Source organism: Mustela nivalis (assembly GCF_964662115.1).
Source record: "Mustela nivalis genome assembly, chromosome: 14".
In the NCBI taxonomy this organism is placed as follows: domain Eukaryota; kingdom Metazoa; phylum Chordata; class Mammalia; order Carnivora; family Mustelidae; genus Mustela; species Mustela nivalis.
The window spans coordinates 6,611,492-6,637,155 of NC_139033.1; the positions used below are offsets into that span (position 1 = coordinate 6,611,492).

Consider the following 25,664-nt stretch of genomic DNA (forward strand, 5'->3'; position numbering starts at 1 on the left):
ACAAGCTGAGGGTGAGGACCCAACCCAGCTCACCTCTGTGCCTTCTTGCCACAGAGTAGCCAACTTGAGACCTGCTTCAGCTCCCCCTGAGGAGCTTGCTAAAAATACAGCCTCTTGGGTCCTCTCTCCCACACCAAGACCTACAGATTCAAAATCTATGGAGGCACAGTCCAGGAACTGGTATTCCCCTTCTCAGGCAATTCTTTTTTTTTTTTTTTTTCCTTTTAAAGATTTTATTTATTTATTTGACAGACAGAGCACACAAGCAGGCAGAGAGGCAGGAAGAGAGAGAGAGGGAAGCAGGCTCCCCGCTGAGCAGAGAGCCCGATGTGGGGCTCGATCCTAGGACCCTGAGATCAGGACCTGAGCTGAAGGCAGAGACTTTAACCCACTGAGCCACCCAGGTGCCCCCTTCTCAGGCAGTTCTTAAGCACCTAGAAGTATAAGGGCCCCTGCTTTATGTTCTGATTAAGATCTCCCGTGCACTCAAACACGTCCACTCCCAGGCATTGAAATCCATTTTCTTTTGTTCTTTTTTTTTTTAAAGATTTATTTATTTATTTGACAGACAGAAATCACAAACAGGCGGAGAGGCAGGCACAGAGAGAGGAGGAAGCAGGCTCCCCGCTGAGCAGAGAGCCCGATGCGGGGCTCAATCCCAAGACCCTGGGATCATGACCTGAGCCGAAAGCAGAGGTTTTAACCCACTGAGCCACCGAGGCACCCCGAAATCCATTTTCTTGGTCTGAATTCTTATACTGGTGCTGACGCCTGTTTCATTCTGAGTAAATACCTTTAGGTAGGCTGTACTCTCCAGTTAGCCACAAGCCCCACTACTCCCGGATGTCTCAGAACCAGCCCACTTCATCTGTTCCCTAGAAGCACTGGCTTCTCCCTGCCATTGCCTTCAGAATGCAAATACTTTGATTCCCCTTCACAGTCCAGTGTGACAGACCCTCAAACATGCCAGGTTTAGAGAATTCTAAGATCTAGCAGCTTGAATCGAGATGGGGGAGTTTAAGAGGGCATCCTGTATTGGGGGTGCAGGAGACAATGAAAAGACTAACTTAGGAGTATGAACAGCAAACTTAGGGCTCTTTCTGAGTTTTCAGTTGATTCTCTGGGGTGCTCAAGATACACCCCCCCCCCCACATCCTAATGCCCCACCCTCATTTGATGTCTCCTCTAGGGACACACACTGCAAGGTGGCAGCCGAAAAATACAGACAGTCCCCAGGGTGGCCCAACACTCTCACCCCATTCAAGTCAGGTCAGCACAGAGGGGACCCAGGCTCAGAGGTCTCCAAAGCTGAGTAAACAGAAGCAAGAGGGACCTGAGTCCTCTCTAGAAACAGGAAGGCTACAGTGAAGGTTTAGCGCCATCTGTCGGTAATTCCGGGAACTGCCTCTCTGGCCATCGGGCTGCGTAGAGCAAAGGGCACCTGCAAACTTGCCGTGTGGGGTTTCTCAGGCAAGAAGTTGCCTCCTTTTTGCTCACTAAAGCACCCTGAAAGATCACTGATTCAGTTGCTTCTGGCCTTTTCAAGGTGTCCGACTCCTTTAGAAAAAGGCTACTGAGTACTACAAATCCTCTACCCCAGAAAAACACACCTGGACTTGATTTTGCATGTAATCCCAGGGGCCATCTTCTGGTTCAGATCACTTTCTGAGACCCAGGGATGCCAAGGGGTTTGTCCGAGCTCACACAGCTCATTCGTGGCAGAACCAGATCTGGAAGCCAGATGTTCCAGCTTCAAATCTAGTGCTTCCTGTGCCAAGCCTGCTTCTTTAAGACTTAAAGGGCTCCTCCTGCTTCCTTCCTTGAGGGACTCCTACGGATGTCTGTCTGCCAGGGTTGTTTCACAAGTCAGTAACCATTCCAGGGACTGTGGTGCCCCCACCCCTCCCAGGGGTTCTAGGCTCTCAGACAACCCTTTGCCCCACTCTCTGGCCCACCTGCTCTGCCATTCCCCAGATCCCCCAGGGCCACTACAGTGACCCACCCCTCTCAGGGACCCCAGAACCAGCATCTTGAGCTGGGAGCCAGGACAGGGATCTGCTAGGCCACTGACAGGCTGTTGCCCTTGGATCAATCACCAAACCTCCCTGGACCTTGGCCTCCCCATGTGTAAAAGCCACGGTTCGGGACAGCCATCTCAGGGTCCCTCTCACTCTGTGCAAGACTGCCCCACAGGCATGATCCTTCATAAGCGTATCTAAGTGACTTCCCCAGCCAGGCATGGTCAAATTCTTTTCCAGAATCAAAGGTGGGAGGGTAGGTGGGAGGACTACTTGGGGGGGGGGAATCTGTGTGCAATGGGGGTCAGGGGGTACCCAGAGAACCTTCGGGAACCTTCAACTCAGGACAGAGAGGAAGACCAAGGGGCATTGCTGGGGGATGCAGGAGTGAGGGAGATGGTGAGTGACAGATAAGGGGGCGGCCAGGAGGGGCACAGGGTTTGGTATACAGTTGATGGTTAATTAAGGAGCTACAGTCATTACGTAGCTGGACTTCAGTAAGCTCTTCATTCATTTATTCAACACATGTTAATTTGGTTTTTGGTTGGATCAGAAATTCTCAAACTTGATTGTGGACCAGGATCTCCTAGAGAACGTGTAGGAAACACAGACTCCTGGGTCCCCACCTCAGTGTGTGGTTCAGCAAGTCCGGGGAAGGGCCCCCCACCTGGCATTGCTAATGAGTTCTGAGGGGATGCTCAGTTTCTCAGTTTGAGAAACACTGACTTTGAATGACAGATGAGACAGACCCCCCCACCTTTGGGAGCTTCCAGCAGTGCAGCATTAAAGGAGTAAATATCCTAAAGTGTGTTGCCTTAAAAAAGGGGAAGGACAGGGCATTAGGGGAGCTCAGAGCATGGGGTTCCCCAAAGAGGAGGTGTTTACACTGAGACCTGAAGGCTAAGTAGAAATGGCCCAGCAAAGCGGCAGAAGGGGGAGATTTTAGTTTAACACTAACTTAGTAGGGGCGCCTGGGTGGGTCAGTTGTTAAACATCTGCCTTCAGCTCAGGTCGTGATCTCAGGGTCCTGAGATCGAGCCCCAAGTTGGGTTCCCTGCTCTCCCACTCCCCCTGCTGTGTTCCCTCTTTCGCTGCTTCTCTCTGTCAAATAAATAAATAAAAATAATTTTTTAAAAAAGATAAACACTTACTTAGTAGCTGCCAGAACCCCTCTCACATTCCTCATCTTCCCAGTCAATGGGAAGGAGGCAGGATTGATCCCATTTTACAGATGAGGAAGCTGAGGCTCAGAGAGGCAAAGGACTAGCCCAATATCACACAGCAAGAAAGCAACCCCAGACTGTCCCCGCACAGGACACCTCTCAGGAGCTGCCCTTCTGCCGCTTCTGCCCAGCACCCCCTCCCCGTCCCCGGGGGGAGCCACCGCCTAGACACAGCTGCGGGGTGGCCAGCCACACCAGGCTGCTCCCCCGCCCCTCACCCAAGCCCTTCAAGTGTTTTCACTGCTGGGTGAATTCAACAGATGCCTTTCGATCGCAGCCTATTAAATTAGCCCCTCTCTGCAGCCAAAAGAAGATAATTATGTTTTCATTAGCCCTGGATAATGTATTACCCCCCTCAGTGGCAGCCACATCAGCAAACCTCCTCCTTCCCCCTCCTCCCCGTGGTTCCACTGGAACACTGTGCTCCCCTGGGCCCACCTCTAAGCAGCCGTGTGGGGACTGGTTAGGGTCCAGGTTGGCTGAGACGGGGGACAGGAGGCAGCCTCCCTTCGGCTGGCAGAGGCCTTTTGCACACCCACCCTCCACACAGGGATGGAGGACATGGGCCCTGGAGAAGATCCCACAGGAATTGTTCTCCTGATGACCACTGATGGGGGGCTTGCTCTGAGCTGACCCCTGGATGTGTCTCAGCTTCTCAAATCCTACAGTGGTGGGGGAGAAGGGTGGCTTTACCAGCATCTCCCCCTGAACACCAAGGAGGTCGTGCTGGAATCAGCTTAGAGTGAATGCCTGAGCAGCCTCAGAGAAGGGGCCCCACAGAGGAGTTTTGGGGGACCGTCCCTCTGCATAGTCCCAGGACCACCCCCATGGCTGTGAGTTTCTGGTGTCAGTGCCCATCTGCAGCTGTTGAAGCCCCCTGGGGTCCATACTCAGCACAAGTGAGGGGAGCCCCCCACACACACACCAGACACTCACCTGCCACCAGAAAGACAGCTCTGACATAGTCACTCTTTTTCTCCACAAGGCAGCAGGAAGGGACCCACTTTGGGGTCAGTAGGACCCGAGTTTTTACCGCCAATTCACTGGGTGACCTGGAGCAAGTCACTTTGCCCCTCGGAGCCTCTCCTTTCCTCCCCGTACAATGGGAATAAGGAAAGGAATCGCCTCTTACCATTTTTGTGGTCATTCAACGAGAGCCCTATCAAACACTTGGTTCAGACTGATAAAATGATTAAGTACTTGGTACAAGATAGGCTTTATTCTTTCTACTATAACCAGGATTGTCCTAGTCCCCTAACCTGATGAAAACAAACAGAGTAGGGAAGGGGACGCTCTCTCTCTCTCCTTCTCCTTTCTCTCTCTCTCTCTTTTGCTCTCATACCCACACACAGGACCCCTCATGATGACAGGCTCCTACCTTGGGCTCAGAGGCCGCGTCTTCCCCAATCTCTGTCTCGAGAGCTCCTGTTTCCATTCTTTGCTCTCAACTGTGCCAGGACAGCTGGTGGTTAAGGACAGACTTGGGGGAGTGGGGTTTCTGTCTCCCTCTTCCCAAGACCAAGCCAAACCTGCCTTTTGCAGACACAGCTCAGCCTTGACCCTGACCTCACCATCTGTGGCTGCCTATTCCCTCCCAACCACCCTTCTCCCCAGATCAGAACAGCAGGTGCTCCGGGAGAGGAGGTGGCCCGCCTGAGGCCTATTCTGGTCCTGAAGCGCACACAGGCAGGCGAGGTAGCTGTTCTGAGCAGGTAAACGGCCAGCCCAGTGGAAAAGTGGCTTCCCTTCCCCTGGCTTTCTGATTTTCCCCAGTTGCCATGGTAATTGAGGGGAACAGCATTCTGAGTCTGACACCACTGAAACCCAGTGCTCAACTTTGAAACGGTTCAGGCAGGGGAAGCTGGAAGGACTCAGCTGCAGCCCCAGTTCCCTGGGATGCCCCATCCAACCTTTGTCATCATGATTCTCAGCATTGTTATTATTTTTCCTGGCTACTGTTTACTGAGCATTTACTACATGCCAGGCACGACGCCAAGAGCTTCGCCATCGTCTTCCCATCGTACACATCTTTCCAATGACTGCAGACCCTTTTCACCACTGGGGAAATTGAGGCTCTGGAACTTGCCCCAAGCGGCACAGTTAGGAAGTGGCAGCCCAGAAGGAATTGCTGGTGTCTTCCTTCTAGCATGCTGAAGAAAACACAGAGCTCCACGCCCCTGCCAGCTTACTCTTTATTTCTTCCTCCTTTCCTCATCCCCCACACCTCTCTTCCTATCCCCAAAGTCACGCCCCTTTCTCCATGCTGGGTGTGCAAGACAATCTGAAAAGCATTTATTAGTGACAAGGGGGAGGGAGGGTCCTCTTTGCCTCTCCTCTGCACAGCTCAGAACCTGAACAGGCTTGTTTCCCTCAGCAAGGCTGGGGAGGAGGTCAGATTCAAGCCAACCAGCAGCCAGGAGCTCAGCGTGTGTGTGTCTGTGTGTCTGTGTGTGTCTGGAGTCTCCTCTCTTTCCTTGGTTTTCCCATTCCTCCAAGAGTGTGTGAGCAGCAGTAACAGTGAAATGCAAAATCCTTTGCAATCTGCCCAGGAAAAGACAGCTTTTGAGACGGGTTTATATGGTTACCCATATGTTAGAGCCCCTAAGAAAGGAAGGAAAGCTTGGATCTCTATCTTCTCCTCCCCCAGCCCAGCCCTAGGCCTCTCCCCACCTGCAGGTCTACCAGGCCACAGGTGAGCCGCGCCCCTTCCCGGCTGCCCCGCCTAAGTGCTGCTCCCTGGAAAAGCAGAATAAGGCAATATTTTCAGACCTGGCTGCCTGTCTCCCAGTCTGCCCACCCAAGAGCCAGGGCCAGAACTCAGTTTGCAATCTCCTGAGGACTGCTGGGAGCTTCCAACCCTGCCCAGCGTGGGGGGGGGGGGGGTGCTGTAGGGCCCACTGTCCCATTAAGGAATCCTCTCCCAACACTGGTGTAGAGACCGAAAGAACCATCCCTGCTTCCCATGGGGCCTTGTCTGCCCAGAGGGCTGCCCTGTGGCCACCACATTCAGAGCCCCCTCCAGGCTCCCAAGAAATTGTCGTGGTGTGTGTATTTCCTGATAGGAAAAAAAAAAAAAAAAATGGAAATTAGGTTATATAAAAGATGTATGCTTCGGAGCCCAGAGCGGCTCTTTTAATGAGGGTTGCGACGTCTCCCTCCCCACACCCATAAACCAGCCGGGTTGGACGTCACCGCTAATTCGTTTCAGCGATGATAGGATAAAGGAGGGACATTAAGAAATAAATTCCCCCTCACGACCCTCGCTGAGCTCACGGCTCAGTCCCTACATATTTATGCCGCGTTCCCAGCCGCCGGGCGAGGAGCCACTTAGCGCCGCGGCTCCTCCGAGGGGCGGCCAGGCGGCGAGCGGCCGGGCGGACTGGGTGAGCCAGGGGCGCGCGCGGGGAAGCCCGCAGCCTCCGTCCCGAACTTGGCTTCGCTGGGGCGGAGGGAGGGGAGGGGACTCGGAGGGGTGGGGGCTCGGCGAGAGGGGGCGGGGAAGGATCAGAGAGGCACAAAGCGGCGGGGAAGGGGGAGGGACGCGCGCGGCTCCCATCCGGAGGTGAGTGGGTGCGACTGGCGCCCTCCAGCCGCGCGGGGCGGCTGACCCGGAGGATTCGGAACCGGGAGCGCGGCGGCCGCGGGCGCCCGGGAGGAAGAGGTGGAGGAGAAGGAGGAGGAGGCGGCGGCGGGCAGGCGAGCGGACCAGCGGGCGGGCGGGCGGGTGCGCAGCGCGAAGAGGCAGCCTCGGCGCTGCCCGACTTGGCGGCAGGTGAGTTCTCGGCCCAGCCGTCCCGCGTCTCCTCCCCGTGCCCCGGGGCTCCCAGCTCGGGCGCCAGCCTCCCGGTGCGCACCGGAGGCGCGGGGCTTGCCGCGCGTCCCAACTTGGTTCGGGCGACCCGGTTCTCCTCGCAGCGGGCGGCCCCCAGGCTGGGGGGCTCCGGGCCGGGGGTCGACGCGCCCGCCGCGCTCCAACTTTGCAAGGACCCGCGTCCCTCTCGAGCCGCGCGCTCGCCTGCGAGCTGCGCGCCCGCGGTAATGGCGGACCCCTTGGCACCGCTCGCTACCCACGGCGGGCAGCCCGCGGCTGGGGGCCGCCCGTGCCCGAGGATCGCCGCACCTGCCCAGCCTCAACTTTGAGCTTTCCTGCGTGCCCGGCCCTCCGGAGGTATGGCACCTGCGCGCCCGCGGTAATGGCGGACTCGTTGGCATCGCTCGCCGCCCTCGGCGGGGGCCGGGAGGCTGGGAGGGCTCTGCTCTTGGGAAGCGTTGCTCCGGCCTGGCTTCCAACTTTGCGAGGCTCCTGATTGCGCTCCCGCGGTCGTGGCGGGGCCGCCTGCACCTCTTACTTCTTCAGCCGGGGCGGGATTGGGGTGTAAGAACGCCGGCTCCCAGACCTGGCAAAGTTGTGCCTCCCGCTCGGAAGAGGCTCTGGGGCTCCCGGCGCGTTCCCCGGACCGAGGACGGGCGCGCTCCGCCGGGGTTTGGGGCCAGGCAGTGCACTGCGCGCGAAGGCTTTGCTTCCAGGTGATCAAGGGTCAGGGCAGCGTCCCCGTGAGATCCGACTTCCAGGGCCACCCTAAGGACCCTTGGGCCCGAAGGTCCGGGTAGGGCTCTCCAGACCGCGCCCTATAAACCACAAGACTCGCCTCCACCCCAGGGGCACTGCAGCCGGAGAGTCCTCGGCTCTCCGCAGGCTGGAGACTGCGCTGTCTGGGGTGGGCACCAGGAGGAAGAGGCACCCGCTGAGAAGCCTGTGGAACAACGGCAGGGAGCTTTTGAGTCAGGCAGGGAGCCTGGGTTCTAATCCTAGATTTACCCTTTACTGGGTGTGTGGCCTCAGTTCTCTTGTCTGTAAAATGGGGAAAACGGTTCCTTTCTGGCAGGGCTGTTGTGGGGACATTAAAAAATTATGAATGGGAATGTAGGGTGTAGCGCAGATGGTCAGTATGGGGAACGTTGCTGAAATTTTATTGTCATAACACCCCTGAACCAGTTCCGGGAGGCTCAAGGGCGGGTTGTTTCCTGCCGGTAGGACCTGGGGGGGGGCCCTCAAGGTCCCCAGGCTCTGGTGGGTTGCACTTACGTCTAGTGCAAATGAGTCGCCCAAGAAAAGATGCACGGTGTTCTTCCTGGCAGATGAGACCCCCTCTAATCCCTTATTTTAGCTCAAACCCTTCACCCAGGCCCCTGAAGAATGTACAAGTGGCTGGGGAGGGAGCACCACCAAGGGGGGGACGGGGAGGAGTCCCCGAGCAGAGAAGTGGTGCGGGTGAGCCAGCCCACTCAACCAGGGCTCAGGTAGACCAGGACCTTGGAAGAGAGGAAGAAGGAACTGACCCCTCAGGCCAGTCCCCCAGAAGGAATATGAAAAATCCTCTCCCTTTTTTCTAGCTCTTTCTTTCATTGGTGTTGGGTCCGATGCTGCCCATTGGCAGACTCAAGGTGCACTGATTTTCCTCCATTGTTATTTTGAACTTAAAGCAGGGAAGGGGCCTTGCGTGCCCCACTGGCAGAGTGGTGTCCCTTCTTCTCTGCCCCCCAGGGCATCTCTGCATCACAGATTTGAGAAGCTTTGGCAAGAACCCGAAGGGAGGCATTCTACACCCCCCTTTCACCACCACCACCACCCCAATCCTTATGACCAGTCCAGGTTCCAGAAGCCTCTGAAAGAGTACACACCTTTGTGCCACCTCCAAGGCACTGTCACACACAAGGTTCCCCTGGAATATGCCCAGAATGCTCCCCAAAACTTCCCCCAGGTCACCAATCAGCCATCTGAATCCCATTTCGCAGATATGGAAGCTGAGGCAGGCGAAGCCAAGCCACCTGCCCATAGTCGCCTCGCTGGTAAGTGGCATAACCAGAGACCATAGACCCAGGTTTTGTCTTTCTAACCGAGGGGTTTTGCCCACGTCTGGACACCTAGGCAGTCTGACAAGGACATGCTCCTGCCCTAGCACTCAAAGTCTCATTTCCTGATCCATCTGCTTTCCCAGAGGCCATTCCAGTGGTCATGGGCATGACTGAGTCTCCAGAAATTGTAATATCCCCCCCCAAAGTCCCAGACCGCATAGGGAAAGAGCCAGCAGCCTGGTAGAGATCTGGGAAGGGTCTTAGCTTGAGGCCTTGCCACTTAACCTCTGCAAACTTCAGTTTCATTATCTGCAAATTGAAAACATAACTCCCGCAGGGTTGTTTTGAAGATTTTCTTCATCATCTATGTGAAAGATAGTCGGGAAGCAATAGGTTTATGCCAAAGTTGGTGACTGGGGAAGAAAGAGACTCTAGAAGGAAGTCTTCTGTGGCACTCTTTGGGGCCAGTAAAGTAGGGGTGGTTTTCCAGACCTGTCTGTCCTGTACTTTTTCTGCCTCTTCTTTGTTTTCCCCAAATGGCCAAAGCAGGCTATCTGGGAGGCTTCATCCACAGAGAAGGACCTTGCCAGAAAGGGTGAGGGGCTAGCAGTGGTGTGGTAGGCCAGTTGGCTCCCTGAGGGTCTCTGCATTTGAGTCACAAGGCGCTGTCCAAGGTACTAACTGGACCTTTGTCCCCCAAACCTTCCTCCTGGTGGGGATCTGAGTTTCCTAGCGCAGGGGAGAATCTGGGGGTGGTTCCCCCGGGTACTGTGAGCATGTATAGGTCTGGCTGTGCTGCCTCCTCGGGGGCATGTTTAGGGGTGTCTTATGACAAGGCTCAATATATTGCCCGTCATTCAAGTTCTGTGGTCTCCGTGTCTTGGTGAGCTTTGGAACGTTGTTGAGAATCACTGGCAGCAATCTGGGCCCTTTTGAACTGGGAGCCTTTTCCTATTGGAAACTGGAATGTGTAGAAGTTGAATTTGGCATTTTAGGACCAATTTTCACCCGGTCTATTTGAACAAAGGGGCATGCTTCCAACCACAGGTCGGTGCGGGTTTGTGTGTTTAACCACACAGTGGCTGCAACGACCATAGACTTGACGTTTTTCTCATTCTCATACACAATAGCATTTAGACCTCATCTGATCCAGCACATGCCAAGCACTGGCCTGGTGGACTATTGCCGTCAGAATCCACCCAGGTGCTGGTTAAAAGTCAAGATGCCAGGTCCCACCCCGGATCTAACAAGTCAGGGTTTCCAAGGGAGACCTGAAATTTCTGTATTCTTAACAAGACTTCTCCAGCAGATTCTAATGCCCTCTGCTCTTGTCCATCACCCTCATTTTACAGACGGAGAAGCTGAACTCAGAAAAGGTGAGTTCCTTGCCGAAAGCCACACAGCACTGTATCCATGAAGCTGGGGTAGAAACTCAGTGTCTTGACTCTTTGCCCAGTGCTCCATTATGATAACAGCAAATTTACTCCAGGATAGAGAAGTCCTGTAGATTCCAAACTAAAGAGGATTTAATTACCTCTGTCTCTGTCTCTGTCTCTCTCCCAGTTGTTGTCAGATCGTTCAGGAGGGACTGAGCAGAGTCCTTTCCACTTAACCTTTCTGCACATCAGCCCTGTGTCCCTGTGTAATGCTGGGCATGAGTCTCATGGGTGGCTCCATCTGTCCTTTGGGAGGGGATTTCATTTAAAAGTGACCTGTTGGGGCGTCTGAGTGGCTCAGTGGGTTAAAGCCTCGCCTTCGGCTCAGATCATGATCTCAGGGTCATGGGATCAAGCAGGGAGCCTGCTTCCTCCTCTCTCTGCCTGCCTCTCTGCCTACTTGTGATCTCTGTCAAGTAAATAAATAAAATCTTTTAAAGAAATAAAAAAATTAAAGGGACCTGTTGGTTGAAACTCTAGGAACCAAGTAATCAGACACTAATAAACCCTAACTACCACTGATTTCACCAAAACCATTGGTTTGAGCTCTTTGACAGCTGAGTCAGCACCCCTCCCAATCCCTTATAAGTCCTTCATCTTTATGTCACTCACATCCCTGTTCCCCTGAGCAGCACCCAGCAATGCAGGAAAATTTGAGTCTACTTGAATCTGTTAAGTAAAAATGATCTAGCAACAGATAATCCCCGTAAGTCCCCAGTACAAGTGTAGCTGGCGGGGTCCAGCAGACACAGGCATATTTAATGACGAGAAGCCGAAGACAAGCATCAGTTATGTGTGGCTCTGCGGCAGACGTCAGGACGTTTGTCAGATGTGTAATGATGAGAGTCAAATGGCAGGCTCCGTGCCGGACCCCAAAGGCAGATGCCCAGATGAAGGCGGCGTGAGCCCTGCTCTGACGAAGCCTGCGGTCCAGCCAGACAGTGGGCACCAAACAAGCCTTGTTCCCGGGGATGATGGCTGTGTGGGACAGGTAGCAGTGCAGTGCGGCATCCGGGAGGAAAGACTGGAGACATCAGTTTTGGGCTTCTCGGAGGAGGCAGGCTTGGGACTGGGAGGCTTCTGATTTGTAGCAATCCCTGCTTCCCACCCCCCGCCCGACCTACCACCGTGACGGGGTCTCCAGGGTCTCCGGTGCTAAACTGGGTCAAGTGCAGCCGGGTTGAAAGGCAGAGCACCAGACTGAGAGTCGAAAGAGGGTGTCATCTGGGGAAGCATCGACACCAGGCCCTCGCACTTGTGGATTCCATGACTCGGGGTGATTGAGTGACCCCCTCGGAACTGCAGGTGTCGTCGTCCATAAAATGGAGATTCTGGCTGCTGTGCGGGGCTGGCCAGAGGACACACGCAGCGTGAGAGAGTATGTGCCGAGCTCTGGCACGGGAACAGCATCAGGCCCGTGGTCATGTTCAGCACAAAGCAAAGAAATGCACAAAAGAGAGACCCCTCCAGTTAGCCAGCCGATGTGGAACCCAGCCTGTTGCCCTCACCCGGCCCCAATTTTCTCATCTGTGAAACGATCTTAGCATTCAAAGGCAGCTGCATCCAGAAACCTACAGATACATTCTGTCTGGCTGGGGCTCCTACAGGATTTCCTTTTGGTCTGGATTTCTTTTTTTTTTTTTTTTTTACCTTTAGGTCACAACCCCCCACCATTAAATATTGTTTATGTCACTTGCCTAGCCCTTGTAGACATTTTCCATTTACAACCCCACAAAGACCTTTTCCACTTTGACGTTCTGCGGCTCTCCAGAGACACACATTTGCCCGATTCTCGTCCATCAGTGGCATTCGTGATTTCTGCTGACAGCGTCTGAAGAAAGCCTCCTCTGTGAGCCCCGGAAGCACAGGGCCGGCTGCAGGGGGCACATTCCCCTTTCCAGCCTGGGCTGCTGTTCCATGCCCTGTCCCCTACCATCACGAGATCACCTCTTCTCAGGTGGGGTTCCCAGGAACCACAGGTCTTCTTTTTGGCCACTCGAGCTGCTTTAGGAGTCTTGCCCTGAAGTCACCTAAAAGAAATGCCACAGAGTATCAGGGGTGTCCTGAAAAGTGCCTCTGCTTCTGCTGGGAAACGTGACCCACCAGCCTTAAGTAACACTCGAGAATCCCTTCCTTATCCAAAAACCTGAGAGCTCAATGGGGGACTTACAGGGTGGGCCTTTCTGGAACCTGTTTCCAGGTTGAAATGAAAAAGAGAGCATGGCGACTTTTTAGATGCTGGTAGGTGAGCCATCATGGCTGCTTCTCTGCTAGAGGATTTCTTGTCACGAGGGAGAGTCTGGGAAGCCCCTTCTTCCTCAAACAAACATGCCCCAAGCTCCCCGGCTCTGTGCAGAAACCCTGAGAGAAGCTGAGGCATAAAGAAGTAAAAGACACTGTCCCTACCCTCTAGTACCTCGGGTGTCCAAGAAAGGGACCGACTTGCCAATAACTACAATACAGTGGGGTACCTGGTGTAGGCAGCCCATCCTTTTTGGTTATTAAAACAGCCATGGGATCTCATCGTGCTGTATTTCATTACAGGAATGTTAAGCACAAAAATGGAACCCAGAGGGATAAGTCAAAATAAATACTACTAGATAGCAACAGACATATTTTGAGCATGTTTTTTTTTCCCCCTTTGGATTTTTAAGGCACTTTTATAGCTCCAAATAGTCAATATCCAATAAGGAAAATGAAAACAATTACGTTCATGTAACCAGAATGCAGGTAATGAAAAGAGTCAAGAACATCTCTTTACTAGTTTATTAAGATAAGTCTTAGCTGGAAAAACCTTCATTTGTCATTTCTTTCCTAGTATCACTGTAGTCCCTGAAATAAAAGCCTTTCTTTTTTTTTCCTCGCCAGGCAGGGTATAAAATAATGAGACAGGAATGATGTTTGGGGTTGGTATTTTTATTGGTTTTGATTATTTTTTTTTAACAAGCATGCAAAACTCCTACGTGTAGGTAAATGTTTCTTTAACTACTGTCTTCAACGCACAGGATTTCTGGCAAAGGGTTACCTCCTCCAAGACTTGCCTTCCAAAATTACAGATTTCTTTCTGACTCTTCTGCCTGGTGACAGCTCATTGGGCCTTTTAGGGTGCATTTGTCTTTTAGAAACAACAACAAGTCCTTGGGAGCCACATTTTGTAGTTAAAATGGGTGATGACATTGGGATGAGATCCTGTGGAGATTTTGTTTTCAGGAGGGGCTCTTTTTCAAAACAAAAGTGTATAAACAGCATCATGCCCCATGCACTCTTCCTCTCGAGATTCTGATGACGAGAACCAGCCCCATGAAGCCCCAAATCTTCCCACTCGGGAACCTCTTGATGGCCTCTTGCCATGTGGCAGATTGGTTTCTCTCTCCTGAGCCGGAGGGATTAGATTTACTACTTTAATGCCCATTGTTGAAAACACAGCCTTCGCTGAATGTCTGGGAACATTTTGCAAGGAGAGTTCATTTCCTTCAGTGCAACAATGGTACTTTGGGGTTTGGTGGGGGGCGGGGGGAGCGGTCTTTATTCTAAGATATTCATGTTTAAGAATCGAGGGCTGAAGCATCGTATCAGCAACTCATTTTCAAATGGTTCAGCACAGGGGAGCTACAGATCGATGATATAGAGTGGTACAGATAGATGAAGTCAGAGAGAGATGATAGATGGACGGGTGGATGGATAGACAGACAGACACCACAAGCAGGACAAAAAAGGCCAATGCCAAGAGTCGTCGAATGCAGTTGGAAGTTTATAGTTGTTATTGTACTATTCTTTTCAGTTCGCTGTGCTTAAATATTTCATAATAAGTTGGGTGGCAAGAATAGCTTCAGGCTTTCCTCTGGGTTAAATTTTCCCAAGTTTCTTACGAGGATAGCATTCAGCCTCCTCCTCTCCGTCCCCCTCCCCACACACGCTGGCATGTGCGCGCGCGCGCGCACTCATACACACACACACACACACACACACACACACACACACTTATGAGCACTGCTTTTCCTGGAAGAAATAATCCTGCAGTTTAGCAGAATGTCACTGTTTTCCATGGCAGCCTTTCTTTACATTTTTCCCTCAGCATTTTAATTAGGGCTGTGAGTCACTGTGCTTTATGAAGGCTGGTGACAATGTCATTTACGGCTGTTTAGCATCCCAATCGAGCCTTCTTTTGCGGCGCTCATTACATCAGGGGCATTGAGCAGGGAGCAGGCGACACTTCTCTCTGTCAGCAGCAGAACAGGCTCCGGGCCTCTTGAGGAATTCAGAAATGAGCTTGAGGTTCGTCCCTGGAATATCTTCCTGGGTCCCCTTTTCTTCTGCTGAGGTTAATAGCCCTGGTGGGGTTTGAGTGCTTTTCAGCTGCTGAAGGTGATCCAGACCTGAGGACTGGACATCCTTCTTGGAGACAGCAGGCTTTTCTCGCAGGCACGGGGTGCGGGGGTGGGAGGGGGAGGTCTGACTTGCCCTGACATCGGCCCTTAGATGAGTGAGACTCCTGTGGATATGAGGCGACAGCAGGAGGCAGGGTTCTGGAGCCCACCCAAGCCAAAGTTGAATGCAGCCACTGCTACGTGTTCACCCTGTGAGCTGCAGGTAGCTGTGCATCTCTCTTTAAACCGCCTTTTCCTCTTCTGTAAACCTGAGCATAACTCTACTCTACCAGGTTATCGGGACCCTTAAGTACTTGGTGCCTTTCTGTGCTCCGTACATTTCTTCGTGAGGATGAGGACCCCCGTTAGGATCCTCTGAAGACATGCTACACCCTTGAGCATTGGAGTTGCTTCTGCTATTCCTCATCCCTAGGCCCAAGGTGCAACAGAGGTGAAAGTTTGTCAGCCCGGATCTGAGCAGGACACGGGAGACACCTGTAGCGATGACACTTTGATTCCAAGATAACACAATGAAAGTGTTATTTAAGGATATAGTTTAAGGGGATGCCTGGGTGGCTCAGTGGGTTAAGCTTCTGCCTTCGGCTCAAGTCAAGATCTCAGGATCCTGGGATCGAGCCCCGTGTCGGACTCACTGCTCAGTGGGGAGCCTGCTTCCCCCCCTCTCTCTGCCTGCCTCTCTGCCTCCTTGTGATCTCTCTCTCAGTCTCTATCAAATTAATTAATTAATTAATTATTTTTAAGAAAGGATACAGTTTAAGATGCTAACAAGGGAGAGGGAAGCACCCAGGGACCAGCAAGAGTAGGGGGGTGACGACCACCGCAGGACTGATGGAGCAGGTGGGGAGAGCTTGTTCCTGAAGCCCTGTGGGCCATGCAGTGGGGAGTGGGGGGCTCTCAGTGGAAGCTGTGCTCAGAGAGGAGTGCAGTCCTCTCCAGACCACAGCACTGGGGCAGCCTGGAGCCCCCTCTCCCTCCTCCTTCTCATCTCCTTTGTGCCTCCGATTGGCCAAACCCAATCAGAAGCCAGAGGACAAGGAGCCTATTGATATCCATAGAGGTTAGCCTCCTCCTGGGGCCCAGGGTGGAGAACGGACCTGGGGGCAGGTCCCCCAGGAGGGGGCATCCATCCTCACGTGGACAGGGAAAAGGGGAAGACCTCACTGATAATCAGGAAGAAAACCAGCCCCCAACTCGTCAGCTCCAAATAGAAACCTGCTTCCGTCATCTGGGATGTGCTGGACTGTCTCCAGCTTTCTGTAGGATCCCCATGAAATTCTCAAACCAAATCGGGCCTTTGCGTTCATTTCAAACACCAAAATGCATCCCAAGGTACTTTGAGGAAATGGGAGCGAACATTATAAAATCAAATGAACAGTTTCAAGGCATTGCAACTTCACCAGCAAATTGTAGGGTAGCGTCTCGGGAAAATAAAGCCTCTGATCTACCGAGGGGGTAAGTCTTATTGGAGAAGCTGCTGATAGAGGTTTAGTGTTCAGTCAACAAGGAAGCAGTGTAGTGTCTGTTGAATGTCCACTCTGTGTGGCTCTGAGCACGTAGCTGGAGGCGATGGCCTGGTGTATCATACCTGTCAGGTACACACTTTGTGAAGCAGGAGTTCTCAGATGCCAAAGCAAGGCATTCTAGCGGTGCTGTCCCAGGGACCCGGAAACTTCATTGCTGATCTTCAAAGAGATTAATGGATCAAACTTGGAGGAACTTTCTTGATGAAAGCCGAGTGATGGGGTAGAAAGGCTCACGGAGTGGGCGCCAGGAGGCTGATGGGGGTGTCCAGGGATGATGATAGCACAGGCCAGCATTCTTCTGGTCAGCAGCTGCGCTAAATGCTGGGCTCACCAAAGCACAGCTTCTCCAAAATGGTAAATTATGGTAAATTAACATAACATGAAATTTCTCATTTTAAAGGTATACAATTTAGTGGCCTTGAGGGCATCCACTGTATTGTCCAGCCATCACCTCTCTCCAGGTCCAGAACATTCCATCACCCCAGCAGGAAACCTTATCCCCACTAAAAATTGAAAACGCAGGTTCAGGCAAAAATGTGTACCCAAATGTTCACAGCAACACTACCTGTTTGTTTGTTTTTTTAAGATCCTATTTATTTATTCGAAGGAGAGAGAGATCACAAATAGGCAGAGAGGCAGGCAGAGAGAGAGGAAGGGAAGCAGGGTCCCTGCTGAGCAAAGAGCCCAATGCGGGGCTTGATCCCAGGACCCTAAGATCATGACCTGAGCCAAAGGCAGAGGCTTAACCCACTGAGCCACCAAGGTGCCCCAACACGACCCCAGGTGGAAACAGTTCAACTGTCCATCAACAGATAAACATAATGCAGCATGTCCATATAATGGAATACTATTCAGCCCTAAAAAGGAATGGCTTACTGATGTGTGCTGTGGCATGGATGATCCTTGAACACAGGCTGCTAAGCGAGTGAATGCAAGGCCACAGATCGTAGGATTCCATTTGTAGGAAATGCCTGGAATGGGCAAACCCATAGAGACAGAAAGTGGTTGCCAGGCGCTGAAGGGAGGGGCAAAAAAAGCAGTGGGAGAGACTGCTTAACTCGTACCCATTTTAAAACTTTTTATTTTGAAGTAGTTTTAGATTTACAGAAATGTTGCCGAATAGTGCAGCAAGTTTCTTTATCCCCTTTACCCAGCACCCCCTAATGTTAACGCCGTGTATGGTTTTCTCATCGTCATGAACGAAACTACAGTTTATTTGAATTTCACTTTCCCATGAGTGGCCGTTTTCTGTTCCCAACTCTTACCCAGGATCCCACACATTCTCAGAGCTCATTTCTCCTTGGTCTCCTCTGATCTGTGATAGTCCATCACACGGGCTGTCTCTCATGAATTTGACAGTTGTGAAGATGACTGGTTGATGACTTTGGAGAAAGTCCCTCAATTTGAGTTTGTTCAGTGCTTTTCTCGTGACTGGGACAAGATGATACCCATTTGTTTGTTTTATTTGCTCATTAAATATTTGTTTTGATCGATAATAGAAAAACGTAGCTGGCCCTCTTTGTACCGTGATTTCATGGATGTTATTCCTCAGGATAAGGCTGTCGTTAGGATTTAGGGTAAAACGTGAGTCAGCTCTAAGGAAAAATAGTAGATGATTGCCTAGGATGAGACACAGGTACAGCACAGAGATAAGAAGGTGGTTAAGACCACTGGGGGGAACTGACACCATTTTATGTAAATTTTATGTAAATTCCATAAGCGCCTTGCAAAGAAAATACTATCATTCACCATTTTACAGATTAGGAACAAGAGGCACAGAGATGCCAAGTGCCTTGCCCAAGGCCAGCCAAGTCAGTAAATGGCAGAGTCAGCATTTGAAGCCAGGATCGACAGTCCTACCCTTGACAACCGCCCCCGCCCCCAACAAGCCTTCTTTGCCATGTCTGTGATGTCAGCTTTGGTGCTACTCATGGTGGCGTCATTCTCTTTTCTCTGCGATTTTACTGCAGGGGAATGTTTGCGGAGCTCTGTTCTGTAGGGCTGAATCAGGAGGGAAAGTGTCGCTCGGGCTTGAGGGAGGGGTGACTTCTAGGGGCTTACCAGGTGCACTGGTACAACAGGAGATGAAGACCCAGCCAGTTCAGGTAACCCCAAGGTAGAGTCCCTAAGGAAAACGAATGGGGTCTTGGACTGTGTGTTCCCTCTAAATGAAGAAGGGAAGCTGGTTTCTGTCCAGCTCCTGTTGGAATGAGTAGGCAGACTGGTTTGACATCAAAAGTGAGAGCTCCATTTACAGAGAAAGGTGTCAGTCTAGAAAGGGTCTTTGTAAACGCACCGAGTTGAGGGAAGAAGCAGCTAAGAGTTAAGGGTGACAATTATGTGAAATGCTCTACCGTTCTCAGTAGCTTTAACCCGAGGATAATGAGACACAATGAGCGTCAGCCACAGGGGATAAGCGGGAACAGGTGCAGAGGGCTCTCAGGAAGGTAGGCATCCATCAAACCCCTGGATCACCCAGGGTCACCTATGGCAGGACCCAAGTCACTAAGCACATCTGTCCTTGCACTGAGCAGCTTCTAAAGGTGACCTTCCTTGTTTCCCTTTAAAACTCACTACAGACAGGGGTTCCCACGGTCAAATAAATACCTGAAGGGTCCTGACAACAAACACATGCATGAGGGGGGCTGCGTGGGAGCCCAGAGGAACTGGAGAGCTTACAACCTGTCTAAAGGGGGTGCCACCACCCACTCCATATGTCTGCTCACATTCAGGAATACAGACCCAGTCCTTGAACTCATCCAGTGTTGCAAGAAAACCAGAAATTTGCATTTCACGTGAAATTTCCAGTTTTTATGTGGTGGTGCCCAATTTGAAATAAAATGTTTTTAGCTATGTTGACCAAACAACAGAGATCACAAGTAGGCAGAGAGGCAGACAGAGAGAGAGGAGGAAGCAGGCTTCCTGTTGAGCAGAGAGCCCAATGTGGGGCTTGATCCCAGGACCATGGGATCATGACCTGAGCTGAAGGCAGAGGCTTTAACCCACTGAGCCACCCAGGCGCCCCTGACCTGAGACTTTTTGAAGCAAGTGATATCCTGGGTCTAAAGCACTTTTGTGCAGAACAGTTTCTAGCTCAGGTAGAAATGAAATTCCATTTGCAATGGCCATTTTTGCAGGTCACGAAATCATTGAAAATCTGCAATTGTACTCAGTTCAGCCTAATATTATTGCTCCCTTGACTCAAGTGTCCTGCTCGAAGCTTCATGAGACTGCAAAAAAAAAGTAACACAGGCATTTAGAGGCAAATGGGAGCAATGTTTCTCAAGCCATAACGTGCACACCCATCAACTGGGGGTCTTCTGAAAATGCAGAGTCTATTCACAGGGCTGAGGTGGGGCCTGAGGTTCTGCATTCCTAACCAACTCTCAGCTGATACCTCCTGTCCATGGACCACACCGTGTCTAGCAGCACTAGACCATGTCCATCCCTGGTGATTCTACAAACTACATTGAGACCCCCTCTTTTATTTATTTTTTAAATATTTTATTTGTTTATTTGACAGAGAGGTCACAAGTAAGCAGAGAGGCAGGCGAAGAGAGAGGAGGAAGCAGGCTCCCCACTGAGCAGAGAGCCCGATGCGGGGCTTGATCCCAGGACCCTGAGATCTTGACCTGAGCCGAAGGCAGAAGCTTAACCCACTGAGCCACCCAGGTGCCCAAGACCCCCCTTTTGACCTCCTCTTTTTTTGAATCCAGGTGTTCTTACCCGAGGATGTGTGGTCTCTTGTATTTGCTTTTTGATTTATAATGGGCTGCACTATCCACCCCCACCCCCGCAGCTGCTTGACCAGAACTGAGCTCATACCAACCCTGCCTTCCTACATGGCTAGAATGGAGCTCTGGCTGTGACAGGGATGCTCTGGTTTTCCACTGGCCCCCACTGTTCCCTCTCACCTCCCACCTGGGCTACTTCATCCGATAGCTGTGGGCCCAGAGATTGAGATTTTGATTTACTGAGGACCTACTATGCGCTGGGCCCCTTGCTGCGCACCAAGGGTACAATGATAAACCAGAAAAGCATGATCCCTGTCTTCAAGGAGTGTACAATCTCATAGTTCATTTAGGATGATAGGGTTTGGGGACAAAGTAGTTACTCAATAAATGAGCAAATGAAGGCGTTGTCTTCATGAAGGTGGGGTCTCTGATATTATGATCCTGATTTTTATTTTTAATTTGAAAAACTACATTGATATTTATGGCTCCATTAATCAATACTGAATGAGCATAATCAGGTTTTTATCCTAATTTTGAATTTGATCATTTAAGCATTTACTTTGACAAGCAACTGATATGGGGTCTGTGGACCGCTATAGAGGTTTGGTGATGATTTTTGCCCTCCCTTCACCTGTCATGGTGTCTTCACAGCCTCTGTTATCAATCTGGATAGGGAGCTAATAATTGGAGGTGGTTCACTAGTTAGGGAGGGATAAGGAGATTCTGGACTGTGCAGGCTTATTTTGAATAATTAATAGTATAACATACATAAAAAGCATCTACCAAGAAGGCTGCAGCTCACATCCTGAAATTAGCATTACCGTCAAATATAGGACCATGAGTAAATTTCCAGATTTCATGGGGAAAGCAAGGAAGATGAGCCTGTAACTTGAGTTTGAGAAGATACCATACAAGAGAGATCGTCACTCTGACTCAGTCTCTAAGAACATTTGGCAAATCCTTCCCTATCTATAAGCCTCAAATTTCTCATCTGTAAAATGTAGGGTTAATCCAGTGACTCCTACTCTTACTGGGTAATGGAATGCTTAGAAAAGCATATTATGGACTATCTCCCCATATAAACATGCATATGCACAGACAAAAAAGTTGTGCACACAATTCCAGGATTGTCAGCAATCCCCGAGCCCTGCTGAGGGTCCATAGACTCCTTATTGTGAGCAGTTAAAATAGAAAACCTCACAGTCCATTTCAGCACAAATTACTAACATTATGCATGGTGATCAGGCCAACTGAAATAAAAATACATAGTATTTGGAAAGCGGCAACAGCAAAGAATTTGAGCTGTCATTATTTGCAGGTGATACAGTTATCTGCTTGGAAAATCTGAGTCTAAAATTTACTGCAGCAAATAAAAGAGTTTAGTAAGTTAAAAATAAAAAGCAAAGATTTTGAGCTCAGATAAAATTGGTTTGTGTCAGTCTCTTGGTCACTGACTGTAGCTGGATAAACTCTGCAATGTAGTTAACCTCTTTGCGCCTCAATTTCAACATCTATAAAATGGGAGTAATATAATCATGACTTTCACATAGTTGTTGCAAGGATAAAATTAGATAATTCAGTGAAGTGCTTACATATATGAATGTTCAAAATATTAGGTTGAATTATAAGATGGTGGTGAATTTGATCATTTCCAAACCTACTAATTTAATATAGTGCAACCTAATTAATAAAAATTCAATGAAAAAAATTGCTGTGGATAACAGATCATTTACTCAGTGAATATTTATTTTGTACTTACCCGGCCCTAACATATTTTAGAAGAGAGTGAATTATATCTTTCAAATCAAAGCAGACCTATGCTGCCTGTGCAAATGTACATCACACCCATATCTGCCTTGGAGAGCTATTTTTCCTCCTGTCCTTCGCCCTTTGTCCCCACATCCATGCTAATATAGAGCAGGTGCAAATGCATTTAGTCAATCTGAGAGTCTTGGATCTTTTACTCAAGTTTAACCCATTTACGTTTATTGTTTTTTCTGATCTATCTGACATTCGTGGTGTCATTCTCAACATTGCCATTTGTGTTTTCTATTTAATGTATTCTCTCTTCACTGAAACGAATTTGCAACTGGTTCAGACCTACCTGGATGGTGTGACCTATTTGCAGGGGACTTTCAAGTTAAAGGAGCAGATATTATCCCTCTTGCCTTTAAAATAACCATTCTTATTTCTTTTTCCTTCCGTGGGCACCTTTTGCCTAACCTAGTTTTCCTTCACCAGGGACAACCAAGGATACCAGGCATGAGAGGAGAAACTTGGTTGAGTGTCAAGTTAACACTGAGCGGCAGTCTGAAGGGTACCATTCTTGATGTCCTCCCTGAAATAAAGACTCAACATTGCTACGACAGTTGACATTCATGGTTTACAGAGTGCTCTTTACAGCACCTGTCCATTGAATCTTCACAAAAACCTTGGAAGTGGTTTTATTACCTTTTCAATTTCACAAAAAGAAATTGACATTCAAAGTGTTGAATGACTTGCCCAAAATCAAATGGCTGGGGAATGAGCCAAATCAAGTGTTTATTTTCTATAATCTCCCTTCATTCTCAAAATTATGGAAATAATGATACCGGGAAATGTTGACTCTTCAGTATACTAGACCACAGTTAAATTATCTATTACTACTCAGGAATGACGGTTTTATCAAATTAGTTTCATTCATTCTTATCCTTTCTTTTGCCCTATTTTTATCCTGCCCTCCTCTGCTCTCATAGCCAGGAAATGCCATCATGATCCTTCTACTTGTAGAAGCCAGAAGCTTTGGCCTTTGCCCCTCTACTGATTCAGTCACCACAAACTGTTGACCCAACCTCCTAAATATCTTTTAAACCTACCCACGTCCCTACTTCCTCCCTTCACAATGCTAACCACTGTCATCTCTCATCTCTGGCCTGCAGCAGCCTCCTAACTCGGTCTCCCCATAGCCAGCCTTGCCTCCCAGCCCTATTTTCCAGGCAGCAGCCAGAGTGATCTTTCTAGAATCTAAATCTGACCGTAGAATTTCTCTCCTCAAAACTCTTCAGAGCTTGTCATCACTGTAAGAATGAAGTCCAAAATCTTTAACTTGGCTCTTAAGAGAGGTGCATGATCCAGCTTTTGAAGACCTCTCGGCTTTATAAGACACTGGCTTTCTTCTACTGCCACAGTGGAGAGGGCATAGGGGAGTGGCTTAGATGCCTGTTGTCTCCCTTCTCTGTGCCTTTTCTCCTCCACCCCTCCCTCCCACCATCTACCCATTCAGTGTGGCTAACTCTATATCCTGACTCTTCCTCCAGGAAGCCTTTCCTGACCACCAGCACCCAGACTGTTAGGCATCCTGCCCATGCTGCTATTAACACCCTGTATTTCCACTTTGCACTATATGCTACATTTGTCATAATACCTCTCTCCACCCTCCCTGCTCCTGTCCCCACCAGACAGTAAGCTCTGAGGACAGGGAAGTTGTCTGTCTTATCCATCCCTGCATTTCCAGTGCCCCAGCTCCTTGCTGACCCAGGTGAGAGCTGTATAAGGGTTCATAATGAGCAAATAGATGGTGTGAATTGGGGAGGGGGGGAGAGAGGAAGGAGGAAAAGGGAGGGGAGGAAGAAAGAGGAAAAGAGGGGAAATGTTAATTGAGGGTATGAAATACACACTGTCTTTTTGCAACCATTTGTGTTTCATTTTTACATTAATGCCAGTAGTGTGTCATTTTTACAGTAATGAGGCCATTGTCTTGGCTGTGATAATAGTCATGTACCTGGCTTGAGATCGTTCATTTTCCTTGAGGTACGATCTAAAGCAACTCTAAAAAGAGTGGTTTAGGGCTGCCACACATTTAACGTAGACTATTCCATCGAATGTACTCCCACTTAATTACCCCATGTAATATACTGGTTTCTATCTTCAAGGTAGAAGCCGTCATGTTCCCATTTTACAGATGACAAATCTGAGGCCAATAGGTAGTAGAAGTGGGTCACAAAGTCTTGGCTTTTGGCTCTAACTCTCCAGCCTTTGACCACTCCATGACACCCCCAGGAACGGAGTATGTCTGGTGGGGGGTGGGGGGAGGAGGGGTGCATCTCTCATGACTTTTGTGCCACTGAGGGGTGATGGAAGAATTTAATTACCTTAGCCCCAGACCTTGGAGTGTTCTGTCTCTGTGATGGATATAGTACTCTCCAGCTGGCTGAACTCACTCATAAAAATGAGCTTTGCAAAATGAAGATAAAATGAAGAGTCCATAATTCCCCAGATCTGTTCCAACATGAGGATAATAGCCCTGTAGCTCTCTCCTGATCATGGACCCATGACATCCCCATCTCACCCCAGTGGTGTTGACTCACCCCCAAGATCCGGGGCCTGAGTTTCTGGCTGCCTCTCTTGAGTTCCATGCCTCAACACCCCAAATCCCACCCCTTCGGTGTTCCAAGGACTCAGTGGGAGGATCCGCTCCTCTGAAAAGTAAGACCAACCTGTGGGTCCACAGCTTTCTCTTGGTTCTTCAGCACAGAGGGCTTTAAGCAACATAGGTCCTCGTGATAGCGTAGACGACCAATAGAATAAAGGCTGCTTCTATGATAATTATTAGTAGTAGCAGTGGGAAGAGGGCTCATCGGCTGGGCACTTACTGTAGTGTATGGCGTATTGTAAGAACTCGGAAAATATTAACTATCATTCCATCTTCACAGACACTCTGAAGAGATGCTATTATCATCCCCATTTTATAGATGCAGGAACCAGGACTCAGAGTGGTTAAGCAACTTGCCCACCGTCTCAAAGCCAAGTGGAGAAGCTTAAGTACACATCTAAGACAGTCTGACTTCACAGACGGTGCTCTTTTTTTAAAATAGGATACAAAAACATAGTAAAAGATGAATAAATAAGCATTATGAAGGAACATACCAAAAAAAAAAAAAAAAGAACATACAATAAAAAGTAAGTTTTCTTCCCAACCCATCCTATCCCTAGCCTTCTGGTCCCTTCACCCAGAAGCAAGCACTATTACCGGTATCTTGGATATTTTTCCAGAGATACTGAGTGCGTCTCTGAACTTATTAAAGGATGGATGAAAACATAGGATGGATGTGTAACTATATTTATAGATCTGTGCTGTTCATCTTTTGAAATTTCACAGTGTGTCTTCAAGAGCGTTCCTCGTTGGTCCTTTTAAATCGAATCCCTGCCCCCTTATTTAATGCCTGCACAGAACTCCATCGTATGGATGTGCCATTGTGTATTTAATCTGTTGATACTCTGAACAACTCTGTGTGTAAGGATGTTTCTTCCAGTTTATCTGCAGGAGAAAGTCCTAAAAATTGAATTGCCAGGACAGAGATCTGTGTATTTTAAATTGTAGGGTAGATCCTGTCAAATTGCCGTTCAAAGAGGTAGTACAAAGCGGCAGTGTGAGAGAGCGAGTGTTTCCCCGCTGCCTCGCGACAGGGTGTCATCTCAGCCTGGAAACACCCGTGAACTTATCCTGC

General features: G+C 49.8%; 1 protein-coding gene across 9 annotated transcripts in view; it reads left to right on the plus strand.

Annotated features, from left to right (window-relative positions):
* Window positions 1–6,458: 6,458 nt before the first annotated feature.
* Window positions 6,459–25,664, plus strand: part of NOS1 (nitric oxide synthase 1) — a gene marked incomplete at its 3' end in the record, with an annotated part of 106,806 nt that continues 87,600 nt past the window's right edge. For 5 of the 9 annotated variants that reach the window (XM_082699759.1, XM_082699766.1, XM_082699763.1 and 2 more), the window contains exon 1: window positions 6,810–7,013. The other 4 variants (XM_082699760.1, XM_082699761.1, XM_082699764.1 and 1 more) reach the window with 4 other exon arrangements.